This window comes from Podarcis filfolensis (assembly GCF_964270895.1).
Source record: "Podarcis filfolensis genome assembly, chromosome: 7".
NCBI lineage: Eukaryota > Metazoa > Chordata > Lepidosauria > Squamata > Lacertidae > Podarcis > Podarcis filfolensis.
In genome coordinates, this window is record NC_139603.1 from 56,526,459 (window position 1) to 56,539,253 (window position 12,795).

General features: G+C 45.7%; 3 long non-coding RNA genes across 4 annotated transcripts in view; 1 reads left to right on the forward strand and 2 right to left on the reverse strand.

The window, feature by feature from the left end:
- LOC310766852 overlaps positions 1 to 6,873 on the reverse strand; it is a 268,649-nt gene extending 261,776 nt beyond the window's left edge. The window contains exon 1 of one of the 2 annotated variants that reach the window (XR_014550460.1): positions 6,565 to 6,873. This is a non-coding gene — a long non-coding RNA (uncharacterized lncRNA). Of the gene's footprint in view, positions 1 to 6,473 lie in introns of both variants that reach the window. The other variant, XR_014550461.1, reaches the window with a different exon arrangement.
- Positions 6,874 to 7,594: 721 nt separating this feature from the next.
- LOC310766881 lies at positions 7,595 to 9,381 on the reverse strand. The gene is made up of 2 exons (XR_014550495.1): positions 8,250 to 9,381; positions 7,595 to 7,675 (listed from the first exon to the last, which is right to left on the reverse strand). It is a non-coding gene; the product is annotated as an uncharacterized lncRNA (long non-coding RNA).
- A 76-nt stretch (positions 9,382 to 9,457) lies between these two features.
- Positions 9,458 to 11,797, forward strand: LOC310766900. The gene is made up of 2 exons (XR_014550513.1): positions 9,458 to 10,634; positions 11,617 to 11,797. It is a non-coding gene; the product is annotated as an uncharacterized lncRNA (long non-coding RNA).
- Positions 11,798 to 12,795: the final 998 nt, after the last annotated feature.

Below are 12,795 nucleotides of genomic sequence, written 5' to 3' on the forward strand. Positions count from 1 at the left end.
AAGGTACCAGATGCACCTCTGAGGGGAGGAAATTTCATAGCTTAGAGGCTGCCACAGGGAATGCCCTCTCTGAAATTTGACACTGGGAATGGCTACAGGCAGCTTTCAATCAGGCAATAGTGGTGTCAGATAGGATTGCCAGGTTCCAGCACAGAGGCCCTGCCTAACATTTTGAGAGCCCTAAGTTAGTGACCACTGATCAGCCAGGGCTGGCTTCCTCATGTTTGAGTGGCCTTTGGAATAGACCCACATGCACACACCTGGGAGGCTTATCTGAATACCCGCACTGACAAGAGCACTGGACCCACATGGCTAGACATGCCGGAACCACCATTTTAATTCCCTTACACAATAAGCGCATACGGTACCGCATAGTGAGGGAAATAAAAATGAGATTGGCAAGTACAGTCACATTGGCTTGGCACTCCTGTCAGCACTGGACAAAAATGAAAAATGAAAGGGTGTTATAAACCAGACCTGTATATTGTGGTGATGGGTCTTGGCATTTTCATGAGGGTGCTGCATGCTGGTGCCAGCCATGGATGGAGCCATGATACCTTCTTTCCAAGACTTCTTTTGCTCTATTCTATAGTTCCATTAGGGGACGCGGGTGGTGCTGTGGGTTAAACCACAGAGCCTAGGGCTTGCCGATCAGAAGGTCGGCGGTTCAAATCCCCACCACGGGGTGAGCTCCCGTTGCTCGGTCCCTGCTCCTGCCAACCTAGCAGTTCAAAAGCACGTCAAAGTGCAAGTAGATAAATAGGTACCGCTCCAGCGGGAAGGTAAATGGCATTTCCGTGCACTGCTCTGGTTCACCAGAAGCGGCTTAGTCATGCTGGCCACATGACCCAGAAGCTGTACGCCAGCTCCCTCGGCCAATAAAGCGAGATGAGCGCCACAACCCCAGAGTCGGTCACGACTGGACCTAATGGTCAGGGGTCCCTTTACCTTTACTATAGTTCCTTACTCACACACCAACAGAGATGTGGAAAGAGTGGTTGAAGGACCTCTGAGGGTCATACAGTGGTACCTTGGTTCTCAAACTTAATCCGTTCCGGAAGTCCTTTCCAAAACCAAAGCATTCCAAAACCAAGGAGTGCTTTCCCACAGAAAGTAATGAAAAACAGATTAATCCGTTCCAGACTTTAAAAAACAACCCCTAAAAGAGCAATTTAACATTAATTTTACTATCTAATCAGACCATTGATCCATAAAATGAAAACAATAATCAATGTACTGTACTATAAAATAAATAAGACAGTATTGTAGATGATAAAAATTAAAATTATTTCTTTTTCTTACCTGCACTGAAGATAGTCATTGTTTGGATGTGGGGCTTTTATCCATTTCGGCAGTCACACAATCAATCAATCAGTAGCTGAACTGGGTTCCACACAGTCACAAAAACAAATTAACTAAAACAAAAAGCCACAAAAATGCAAAATAAATAGCTAAAACAAATGCGCAAACTTAATCCATTCCAGAAGTCCGTTTGACTTCTGAAATGTTCAAAAACCAAGGCACGGCTTCTGATTGGTGCAGGCGCCCTGGAAACAATAGCCAACAACCACACTGGACATTCAGCTTCTGAAAAACGTTCGAAAACCGGAACACTTACTTCCCGGTTTTTGGTGTTTGTGAACCAAGGCATTTGAGAACCAAGGTACCACTGTACTACAATTTAAGAGCCAAGCTTTGCGGCTGCTGTTATTCCAGCTCCCAAGTAACATTGTCTCCCCCTTTCTTTCCCACCTTCCTTAACAGCTGCTTCTATCTGGAAACAATGTGACTTTCTTGTTATCCAAGCAAGCTCTTGTGGTAAGATTTTGTTTTACCACAAGAGGGGCAACTTTAATTTGATAGGTTTAAAAATAAAAAAGCCTATACAACATAAATAATCCCAGTGTTTTAATATGGAAAACTGGGGACAGTTGTATGCCAAAAAAAGCATAATAACGCAAAGTTGCAGGCTCAATCCCTGAATGGGATAGCTGCATATTCCTGCATTGCAGGGGGTTGGACTAGATGATTGCCAGGGTCCCTTCCAAATACACAATCCTATGAATGTTTTATATCAAAATAAGCTTCAGAAATTGATCTTTGAAATGTCAAGCTTCTCTGACAGCTTTTGGATGTTTGTTGTTTGAAGGGGGCGCTAGTCTAGCCACTGGAACGGTCATCTAAATAACAACAACAACAACAACAATAATATATTCTTTATACCCCGCCCATCTGGCTGGGTTTCCCCAGCCACTCTGGGCGGCTTCCAACAAAACACTAAAATACAATAACCTACTAAATATTAAAAGCTTCCCTAAACAGGGCTGCCTTCAGATGTCTTCTAAAAGTTTGGTAGTTATTTTTCTCTTTGACATCTGGTGGGAGGGTGTTCCACAGGGTGGGTGCCGCTACCAAGAAGGCCCTCTGCCTAGTTCCCTGTAACTTGACTTCTCGCAGCGAGGGAACTGCTCTTAACCAATGAATTAAATGCAGCACATTTCCCCCATTGATCCAAACGGGCTTTGCTTAGGACTGTGCTACTAGTCGATCACTTGCTTAAATTTACATACAAACAAAAACAATAGTTTCAAAAAGGGGGGGAAGGGCATTCTGTGCTTTTATGTGACAAATGCACGTGTCACAGCAGGCGCCCTCTTAAGAGAAGAATCCTCACCTATGTGGGAAAGAAAGAATGCCTTTTCTTGGACGACACCTGCCCCACGGTTTTCATACTAGTAGGGAGAAGTACCACTGCTCAGTCATAGAGCACTTTGCATGCAGGAGGTCCTGGTTTTAATCCTTTGCATCTCCATTTCAAAAGGATAGTGGGCAAGACCTCTCCTAGAATCAATTGAAATACTCTGATGGATTAAAAGGTGGCCCCCCAAATAATCAGGCAATAGATTGTCCAAAACACTGGGTGGGGTTTGATTTTAAATATAAGTTATATTTATAATGGGAAGCTGCCAGTCAGAGCAGATGAAATTGGACCAGCTGAACAAATAGCCTGACTTGATTTAAAGCAGCTTACCAGGTTAAATAGATTAAACAAAAACAAAAACAGCATTTTAGGAAATCTGTTGCCTTTGCGATTGGAGGCATCTTTTTTTAACCCATCAAAGTATTTTAACTGATTCAGGCGTTCTAACTCCCACTAACCTGGGAGTAAGCCTTATTTAGCTCTATGAGATTGATGTAGAGCTGGATAGCTCAGTCAGTAGAGCATGAGACCCTTAACCCCAGGGTGGTGGGTTTGAGCCCCATGTTGGGTAAAAGATTCCTGCATTGCAGGGGTTAGACTGGATGACCCTATAGTTTTATGATTCTATGACTTCTGAGTAGACATGTATGGGATGCACAGCAGTCTAACCAATTAATCCACTGATAGCACAACTCTATACACATCTACTCTGAAGTCAGTCCCATTGAGAACAAATAATGTGTTTTCTAGGATGATACCTTTACACAACTTTTATACTACCTTAGCTGAGTGGTAGAGCACATATTTTTTATGCAGGCTTGATCCCTGCCATCTCCATGAAATCTATTAAAGTCATTCACAAACAGCATAATGAGTACAAATGAGTAACTCTGTGAGACACTTCTAAGCAGATATGTGTAGGATTCTACTGTAAACGGCATATTCCTACTGTCCACCAGAAACTAAGATTCTCCACCATTTCATGCCTTATAAAAAAAAATTAAAACACATTCAGATGGTTAACATCTAAATTCAACATTTTCAACACTTGGTACAATCACCTAATCATGACTTTGTGCGCATCTTTATTCCAATGCTACTTGATTAATGACACTTTCTATGAATCAGAAATGGGTAATTTATGTCACTAGAGAATTGTGTAAGGATATTGTAATATACGAGGAGCCTTTCTCCCTTTCAGCTACAAGCACTCCCATACATCCCTATGGAACAAGTATAGCCATTCCTCCCAGCATCAAGAGTCTACACTTTAAAGTTGATGAGGCCAGTGATAGAATACCGTACTCCACAGCATGAGAAAATGTGGTAGAATTTGACCTTATAAAATGGCATATTAATACAAGTAAGGGGGGGGCAATCTTACTAATTTAGGAGAACATGTGAATGTTATTCAAATATAACACTTTGCAAAACCTAACCTTGACATTTTCCTTTTCTCTGTCAGCAAACCAGGGGAAAGTTGCCCATTATCTAAGATAATATTAGCTCTAAATGGTATGTCAAAGAGAATCTCATTCTGGTACCATGCATTAAATTCACACCAGGCTACCCCCCATTTAAATATACTGCAATCTGTTCCCTGTACTACAACATATGAGAATGAACGGGAAATTGTGTATACCATTATAGTAGAATTTACTGATATGGTAACTTGCCTTTACAAAAAAAAGGAGGGAAAAGAAGAAAAGAAGAAAATCTAAGTTAAATAAACATATATTCAAATCACCCAACCGAAGCCATATGCTGAAGTAGAATTTGACATTTATCAACATTAAATGAGAAGGTTAAATGTTGTGATTAACTGTCACAGTTATTCTGTGGTACACATGAGAAGGAAGTCAGTGGGAGTTTGGGAAGACAAGGAATGCTGGATCAAAGCTTCCAAATGCAGAAGATTAACAGGGAAAATATGAAGATTTACTGAATTAATGCACACCCTGTGTACCAAACCAACAAAGAGTTTCAAAACAATAGGGCTCTTTTTAAAAACAAGTACCTATGAAAGCAACTGATCTTCTAAAAGAATGGCATTACAGATGCCACAATCCTGGGTGTAATAGGCTTGGGTTGTATTTTGGAGGGTCTTATTAATTCCTTTGGAGAATGACTTGTAAAAGAATTATTCATCCTCCCTGTGCATAAATTCTAAAAAAATAAAAACAATTCACAGTACATATCGAAATTATTTTCAAAGTCTATACAGAGAGGAGAGAATACAAAACTTTTCCCCTCCCCAGACTACATTTGAAAGCTTGTCAGCACTCAGCATTAAGGCCTTTAATCCCAGGCTCTAAATAATTTAGATAACACTTGATTACTCCTTTACTGAAATGTCAACTTCTGCAAAATCTGAGGAACACAATCCTGAGAGGACAAAAAAGAGGAGACAGACAATGTTACTACTGTAAGCGGAGAGGTGAATATCTCATAAATGGTGCAAGTCTTGGGGTTCCCAGTGTGAATGAGGGGGAATCCTTAGGTGGTGTCATAAAAGATCTTCCTTGTCTTCATCAGTAAAGCCCTGAGTGTGGGCCCCTGCAGTCCAAAAAAAAAACCCCTGAATATGCATACCAAAAAGAATCCCATCTAGATAATTGTGCAGATACTTTCTTTCAAGTTTATCTGAGTGCTTTTACCTGTTTAGTGATACCAACCTGATTCACACATTTTTTTTTTAGAAATTATTTACTAAAAAATATCCTCCACCGTTTTGTAAATCGAAAAGACTCCTTTTAAGAAAGCAAGTTCTCCCACCCCAGAATAAATCATTTGAAAAGCATAAGTTACCCCACCCTAAGATACACAAGGGATTCAATTTGTACAGTCTCTTCACAGGTACAAATTGCTTTCTTCCACTCAGGTACATATAAGGCTCTGCCCTTTAACAACAACTGCAAAGCCTGGGCAGTTTAGTCTGGCAGAGAAAACTATCTATCTCCCTTTTTTCAAAAAGAAAAGAAGAAGAAGCTATCTTGCTTCCAATCAAATTAAATATGCTGTGGAATTCTGTGCATGCTTACTTGGATGTAAACCCCACTGACTTCACTGGAGCTTAGTCCCAAGTGTGCACATGATTGCTCCTTTACAACTCAGTCCTATCTCTGTTTGCTCAGAGGCAAGTCCCACTTTGTTGAATGGTGCTTACTCCCAAATAAGTGTGCATAGGACTGCACCCTTAGTCATGCCCTTGGAGGTAAATTCAGTGGGACTAACCTCTCATGAATTGCATTTAGGATGGAGAAACGGTAGTACCAAATTTATTGTTTTAAAGGGGGGGACCTCTCATGGGTTTGATATATAGGCATCGACAAGTTATTATACCCGTACATTGCAAATTATATAGAAACTTGCTTTCTGGGCAATTCAGTAAATCCTTCACCTTAAAATAAATTTGAACTTTTAAAAAATACCCAAACAAAGAAACAGTCATTTATACTTTAAAGCATGAATCATAATCACATATCAGAGAATCATAACACTGTAGTGTTGGGAAGGTCTTTTGCCATCTCTGCTCGTAGAGAAATAATTTCCCCACCCTTTTAATGTACAAAATAGTCCCTTCTGGTTAGTAGCAAGCATTCTACACTGGACAGTACTAGGCAACACAAACTCCTGCCAGAGTCAATACACTATACTATGAAAGAAATCCTCAGACAACTTCAGGAATGACATCTAATCCATCAGCTCTAAAGCACATGGCCCAGTTGCACACACACACACCCAAACCCCTTTCCACTTTTAACTCCCTCACCAAAGTAGATGCTCAGGAAGCAGCTTTCCCTTCCAGGATCAATCTCAGCTCCCAGCTAGGCCTGGGCCATTTGACCTAAAGGCATCCTTACTTGCAACAAAGTCTCCATCATCTTCAGAGCCAAGGGAAGAGAGAGAAAGAATGAGAAGGCCAGAAACAGGGGGAGAAAAGTCCAGTTCTCTTGTGGTCTGAGTTGGAAGCTTTGTTATGATAAAAGGAAAGGGGGGTGGAAAACTTTGGTCCAAAGTGCCAATGGGAGATCTTGCTTTCAGGAGGGCCTGTTGAGGGTGTGTGTGTGTGTGTGTGTGTGTGTGTGTGAGAGAGAGAGAGAGAGAGAGAGAGAGAGAGAGAGAGTCTTTCTTCAACTCTGCTCCTCTTGTTTCCAAAAGGGGCCTCTGGTCAGTGCTGATTAACGGGGGGGGGGGGCTGGATTGTGTGTGTGTGTTGTTGTTGTGAAGTGTAGAATAATAGGAGATGGCCGGTGACCCAGCAAAGCCTTAAAACCTCATGCTACTTTATTGTGGCAAGCTGAGAAAGAGGGCTTTAGGACGGAGACCCCAAGCACTGACCCGCACGCATCCTGCGGATTGCCTATTCATTCCCTCAGCCTTCCAGTCGCCCATTGTTTGCCAAACAACAACGGAGATTTCACACAGAATGTAAAGCCCCTTTTCACATCCCGGTCAGAAAGGGAATTTTTGCAGCAGCCCTGCACTTTTCTTTTTCTTTTTGTCCGCCTCTCCCCCCCCTCCCCCTTTCCGCGATGGCTGTTAGCCTGGATTTTCTAGAAACAGATTCAGAATGGGTGATTCCCGCGCCTCCTACCCTCCTACCCCGCGTTTACATCCCTCAGGCTTTTTGAATTCAGCTCAAGCAAAGCAGGATGTTGTTGTGCCTTTCCAGGTCAAAATGGTGCGCTGCCGCTGCTGCAGCCACAAAAGGGCCTCTCTAATGCTTCGTTGGGAGGGAGGCAAAGCCGAGGCCTTCGCCACTGTTTCTTCTTGACCACCTCATTTCCATCGACAGCACTAGCAACTTGGAACAAGAGTTTACTTTGCCTAGCTGGTGCGCGCGCGCGTGTTTTGAAGAACACAGGAGAGAGAGACCACTAGAGACCAATATTTTAATCGTAAACTTTACTCACTCATTCGGGGTTTTTTTTAATCTGGCAAGGCAAAACCTGACTTCTCATTTCTTGTCCACTAAAAAAAAGGGAAGAAAAGCAAAGAGTTATTCTGCGGCAGGCAGTTAAAGCAACAACGACCACCTGCTCCGCTCTCTTATTTACTCCGCAGTAAGTCCCGTTGATATCAATCAGATTTACTCCCAATTCATAGGGCAGCCTTCCGAAACTCTCCCTTGGTTGACCCAGAAGGTTCAAACCACGTGCCTAGATTCGGACCTACTTTTGTGGAAGCTGATAGGTTTCCTGTTAGAAGTAAGCCCCATTCAGTTCAATGGGACTTGCTGCCTAGATTGCAACCTAAGTGGCGCTTCGTCTTCAGCTTTGTAGCCAGAGGCGAGCGCCGTATTATTGTACTGAGCACAGAAACACGCGTCCATTCAGACTGAGCACCCGTTTGTGAGCGACTCCAGGCTGGGTTTTAAATCCTCGAGTTCAGATCTTTCTTCCCTTCCTTTCCTCTCCTGTTCTTTTCTTTTTGAAAGTGGTTGAAAAAGGCAGGGCGCGCCGTTTATTTGTGTGAGATTTCGTAACAGCTGTATTTCTCCTTTTTCAGTTTATCCCACCCCCACCCCCATTGCCATAACGTTTACATCCGTTTGGCGTGGATCTGGGACCAAGACGGGAGGCTGAAGATAGGCGGAGAGAAAAGCGATCGCGAGGGAGAAGCCGACAAGGTCGAGTCAGGGAGAGGAGAAGAGAGTGAGAGAGGAAAAGCCAGTTTGGTGACGTCTGAGAGCGACAACAAACACTGGCCGTGCAATGCTAGACGTGTCATCTCAGATGTGAGACCTTTTGAGTCCAAGGGGTGTTAAGCGTGTAGAGGATCGCAAAAGGGTGGGGAGATCAGGGAAATCGCACCAAAGGCCAGCACATTTCAGTCCAATGGATTTCAAGGGGAGGCGGACACGAGCTTCACTCTCGCATCAAATCGAATTGATCTCCAAAGCGCTTCGACTTCGGCCCACGAGCGTTGCCAAGTATTGATCAAATTACTCGAAATAATATCATTGCCGCTGTTGCTACTTCCAATCCTCGAGATGGGGTCATTAATGATCTTCCAAACTTCCCAGACACAGGAAAAGCGAAGTGAAGGAAATTAAGCAATGTGAACGTTTCTTTCTGCCCACCCCGTCGCCTGAGAAGCTCCTTGGGTGTTGAGTGTTTTTCAGCCGCTCAGTAAGGTCTATCAGCCTTGTTCTCATTTTACAGGCAAAAACCCGAGGCTTTCCTAAAGCCGCCAAGGGAGAACTGAAAAGCACATCCTCCCTCCCAACTTGCGAACTGTAGTTTGCTCCTGGGAGATCTACAATTCCCAGCACCCTTAAGAAACTACAGTTCCTCCCAATCTTTGGGTGGGTGTCCTTTAAAGTGTGCGGTGGGGGTTGGGGTGTCTCAGGGTGCCTTGGGGACCCGAGTGCGGGAAGAGACTGGGGTGCTTATGGTTTCTGTCCGCCGAATGGGCTGGGGAGACAAAGGGATGGAGCTGGTGGTCCACACACGTTGGTTGCCTTTCTTTGCACTTTTAGCCTAGCCTAGGATTGGATGGCTTGGAGATCCACCGCAAAGCTAAGGAAGGGAAGAGGGAGGGCCAAGGCGTCCACTCACTCCCCCGCGAGTAGTTCTCCCTCTCCCCTATTGATATGCTAATATCCCTTGTGACGACATCACAAAGAACACCTTGGACTCCGAGCGCTCTTCTCCCGCCCCCTAGCGCGGCCCTGTCCGGAGAAATGCCTTGCTGGTTGTAGCAGGCATTGAGCTATAGGCGCTGCCTCGGAATAAGGGGACGGGAAACTATAAGCAATGGAGCTGGCCTGGAATTCAAAGTGGGGCAGCTCACAGCCAGCGGCAAATTCTGAAGTGCAGGCGCTCTTTGTGTCCCCACAGTAAAGACCCCATAGGCGCGCCCTAGACAAACCGATACCAACTTTGACCAGTGCAGACAGTGTGGTATCAAGATCAAGCCAGGTTTTAATCTCACTTCCACTTGGTTTAACACAGCCTAATGAGGAGCTCTGGAGGACTCAAAAGCTTGGTCATAATAAAAAAGGACTTCTTTCATTTTTGGGGTGTTTCAAATTAAAAGGGGCAGTTTAACCTTTAACCCGCAGCTACGCCAACGTAACCAGCCTCTTCCTCCGCTTAGCTTCTTGGGGCGCGGGGAATTGCCCGGGGAGATGGCATCATCATCACAAGAGATGACATCATCACTACAAGAGACGAAGCAATCGCTCCAGGAGATTACGTCACAGCCCCTGCTGTAAAATGAAATGTTCCACTACACCACTGCTGCAGATCCAAAAACCGTAGAATTCATGGGAGGCTTCGCTACTGATTCCACGAGGAGATTATTGACAGCCAAAAAGGAGTTCTAATCTCCAGGCAGAATTTTTCAACAATATTCCAACTATTTCCTTACCAACACACCACCCAACTTGGTCTCTGACACTGCACACTTCTGTCCCCCACACCATAAAAACCCCATTCGATCTGGATGTACCATTCTGAGTGAATATTCTTCTCATTTGTTTGAAGGAGAAAAAAATGCAAGCCGCTAATATTAATTCCATTTTATTTTAATTTATTTGGCCTAGCATCTCCGGAAAGGGCTGCGAATTGCTATCAGAACAGAACCATTTCCTACACGCCAAGTGTTTTTAATAGTAGATGCGACCGCTTCCACTTTCCTCGTATCTTTCCGTTAGGCCTTAGGTAGTCCGGACAGCTGGATGCTCGCTGTTAACCAGTTTCTACCACGTGGCGAAGAACTCGAAGAAACTGTAATCTCCCCTTGGAGATCCACGGGCACCTGGCGACCCGTCCCTTCTTAACCCATCACCTTCAGTTGCCTTCCGGCATGGCTTGACCCAGTGAATTTCCACCAAGCCATAAGCATAAGCGCAATTCGAGATCCGTCTAGCCGCGTCTCCCTTCCTTCCACGTATTTCATGTCGTTTATTTAAAAACACCCAAAGGTAACATGAGGTCTGAGAGAGAAAGACAGAGAGAAATCATGACTAAAACTAGAAAATGCATGTGCGGGGGGGGGGTGAGAGAAGGGGTGGGGGAAAGAGAGAGGTGGAGGATTAGATTCCTTCATTTCGTTTTGGTAATCCTAAATACAGCTATCTCTGGCTCTTTAATCTCCCCTAGAGTCGGATTAGGACCCATTTGAGCTAGGACAGTTGGAATCTGCTGACGGGAGGGGTGGCGGCAAAGAAAGCACCAAGGGGGAAACTTTATATAACCAAGGCTTAGAGACAACCCTCCCAAGGTGTGTGGGGAGAGAGACATCTCCCTGGTGACCTATCCTACGCAATGGACCAGCCTGGGAGGAAAGGCATGCACTGCCCTTCCTTAGGGTCATGCGCGTTATTAACAGAGAGAAGGTTTGCTTTGGAAACATTGACAGCCCCAGAGCTCTTTGCTGCTGCCAGTCTTCTTTCCTTGTCTCCCCCCGCCCCAAGGCCAGCCCGCTTCAGGAAGCTCCTCGATGCCCAAGGAACTACACCGGAGTCTTCTTAGCATCTCATTTCCCTGCCTGTTGACAGAAGACTCTCCCGCCCCGGAGTTCCCTGCCTCCACATTAGCAAGGCAGGCGGTCAATCGGCATTGGGGGGCGGGGGGGGGGAATAATCCGCAAAGGGAAGAGCTTCCAGTTCCGAAAGGCCGGCGGGCGGGAGGAGGGGGGCTGTGCCTAGGCGCGCTGCGCAAGGCGCCCTTACCTCTGCCTTGAGTGCACGTGTCTTTTCTGCGTGTGTGTGTGTGTTACTATGGCTCAATACTGTACATCAATCTTGCCTTTTTAATAATAACAACAAAAACAATCCCCTTATATTTGACTAAAACGTACTCGTTCAGTAAATGTCTGTGGTTCTCAATAAATAAGAGATTAATGTTTTTTAAAGGGGAAAACATCCACCTCATTATGTACATATGCGTGTTTTCCTTTAAAAGGTACAGAGCGCAATTTTTTAAAACAACAACAGCAACCTCCTTAAGCGATTGAAATATAAAGACTGCGTGGGGCTCTGCATGAATGTGCAAGACATAAATCTCAAAAGCCGAGCTCCGCTGTTTGATTGCAATGCTACGTTTGTGGGTGACTAGATTAAATAAATATATTTATAATCCTGGATATTTGTTCGGAATCTAATATCTTGTTGACAAACACGCACCCCTTCTATTTAAGATTAAAGTCCTCTATCTTTTTTCCCTTTTCCCCTTTGGAAAGTGCCTGTAATCCTTTCGGAGAGATTTTGTTGCTTTCCGGACTGTACGGGAAAGTAATTGTGCGGATTGTAGGGTTGTGTGACCTTTGCGGGATGCGGGGAGCATGCGGGGTAGGGTGAGGGAGGTCTGAGGTGGAGAGGGGGGCGCTCAGCAGTTTACACGCATCTCTTGCCTGCGCGCGCGCGCGCGCATAACGATCAATTTTCCGACCACTCCAACTTGACGTGATCTTTTTCAGAGGGGGAGGCAGACACCCATGATTTCATTATGCCAGAGAGAGATGGGAAGGGAGGGAGGGAGGGAGAACTAGAGGGTGGTGGCGGTGGTGGAAAGCGACCCGCATGGAGGACAGGCCGCGGCCATGTAACACATCTTGGAGGCAGCGGCCAGAGCTGCTCTTTTGTGCTTGCAGCAGCCCCCGTGGGGTTGCTAAAGAGGTGCCTGCGAAGTGGGAACCGAGGCCTGATGCCGCTGATTAGGATGCAGGAAGCGACCTGCCCTCTATTGGAAGCGGAGAGGAATGAGGGACGCCGGGTGCGCGCCAGAGGAAGGAGGGGGCGAGGGAGGGGGCGAGCAGCGAGGCGGCGCTGCAGCAGCAGCAGCGCAGCCAACAAGCCGGGGAGGCAGCCGGGGAGGCGAGCAGGCTCCGCTTCCCGGCTGGATGTCAAGCGGACAGCGACGTGCATCTTCCCGGCCAAAGGTGCCGGACAGGCCCTTTTTCTGCAGACCTTCCCTCCGGGCGTACGGACGCGCCTCGTCCTCTAGCGCCTGGGACTACCAACGGCTCCCTCTCTCTCCCTCTCCCACCTAGCCTGACTGACTGACTGACTGACTGACTGCCGTAAGTACCGCTGCAAGAGGCGTCGCTGGCACAACCTGGGCCGTCGCGGGGCTTTGGGGGTT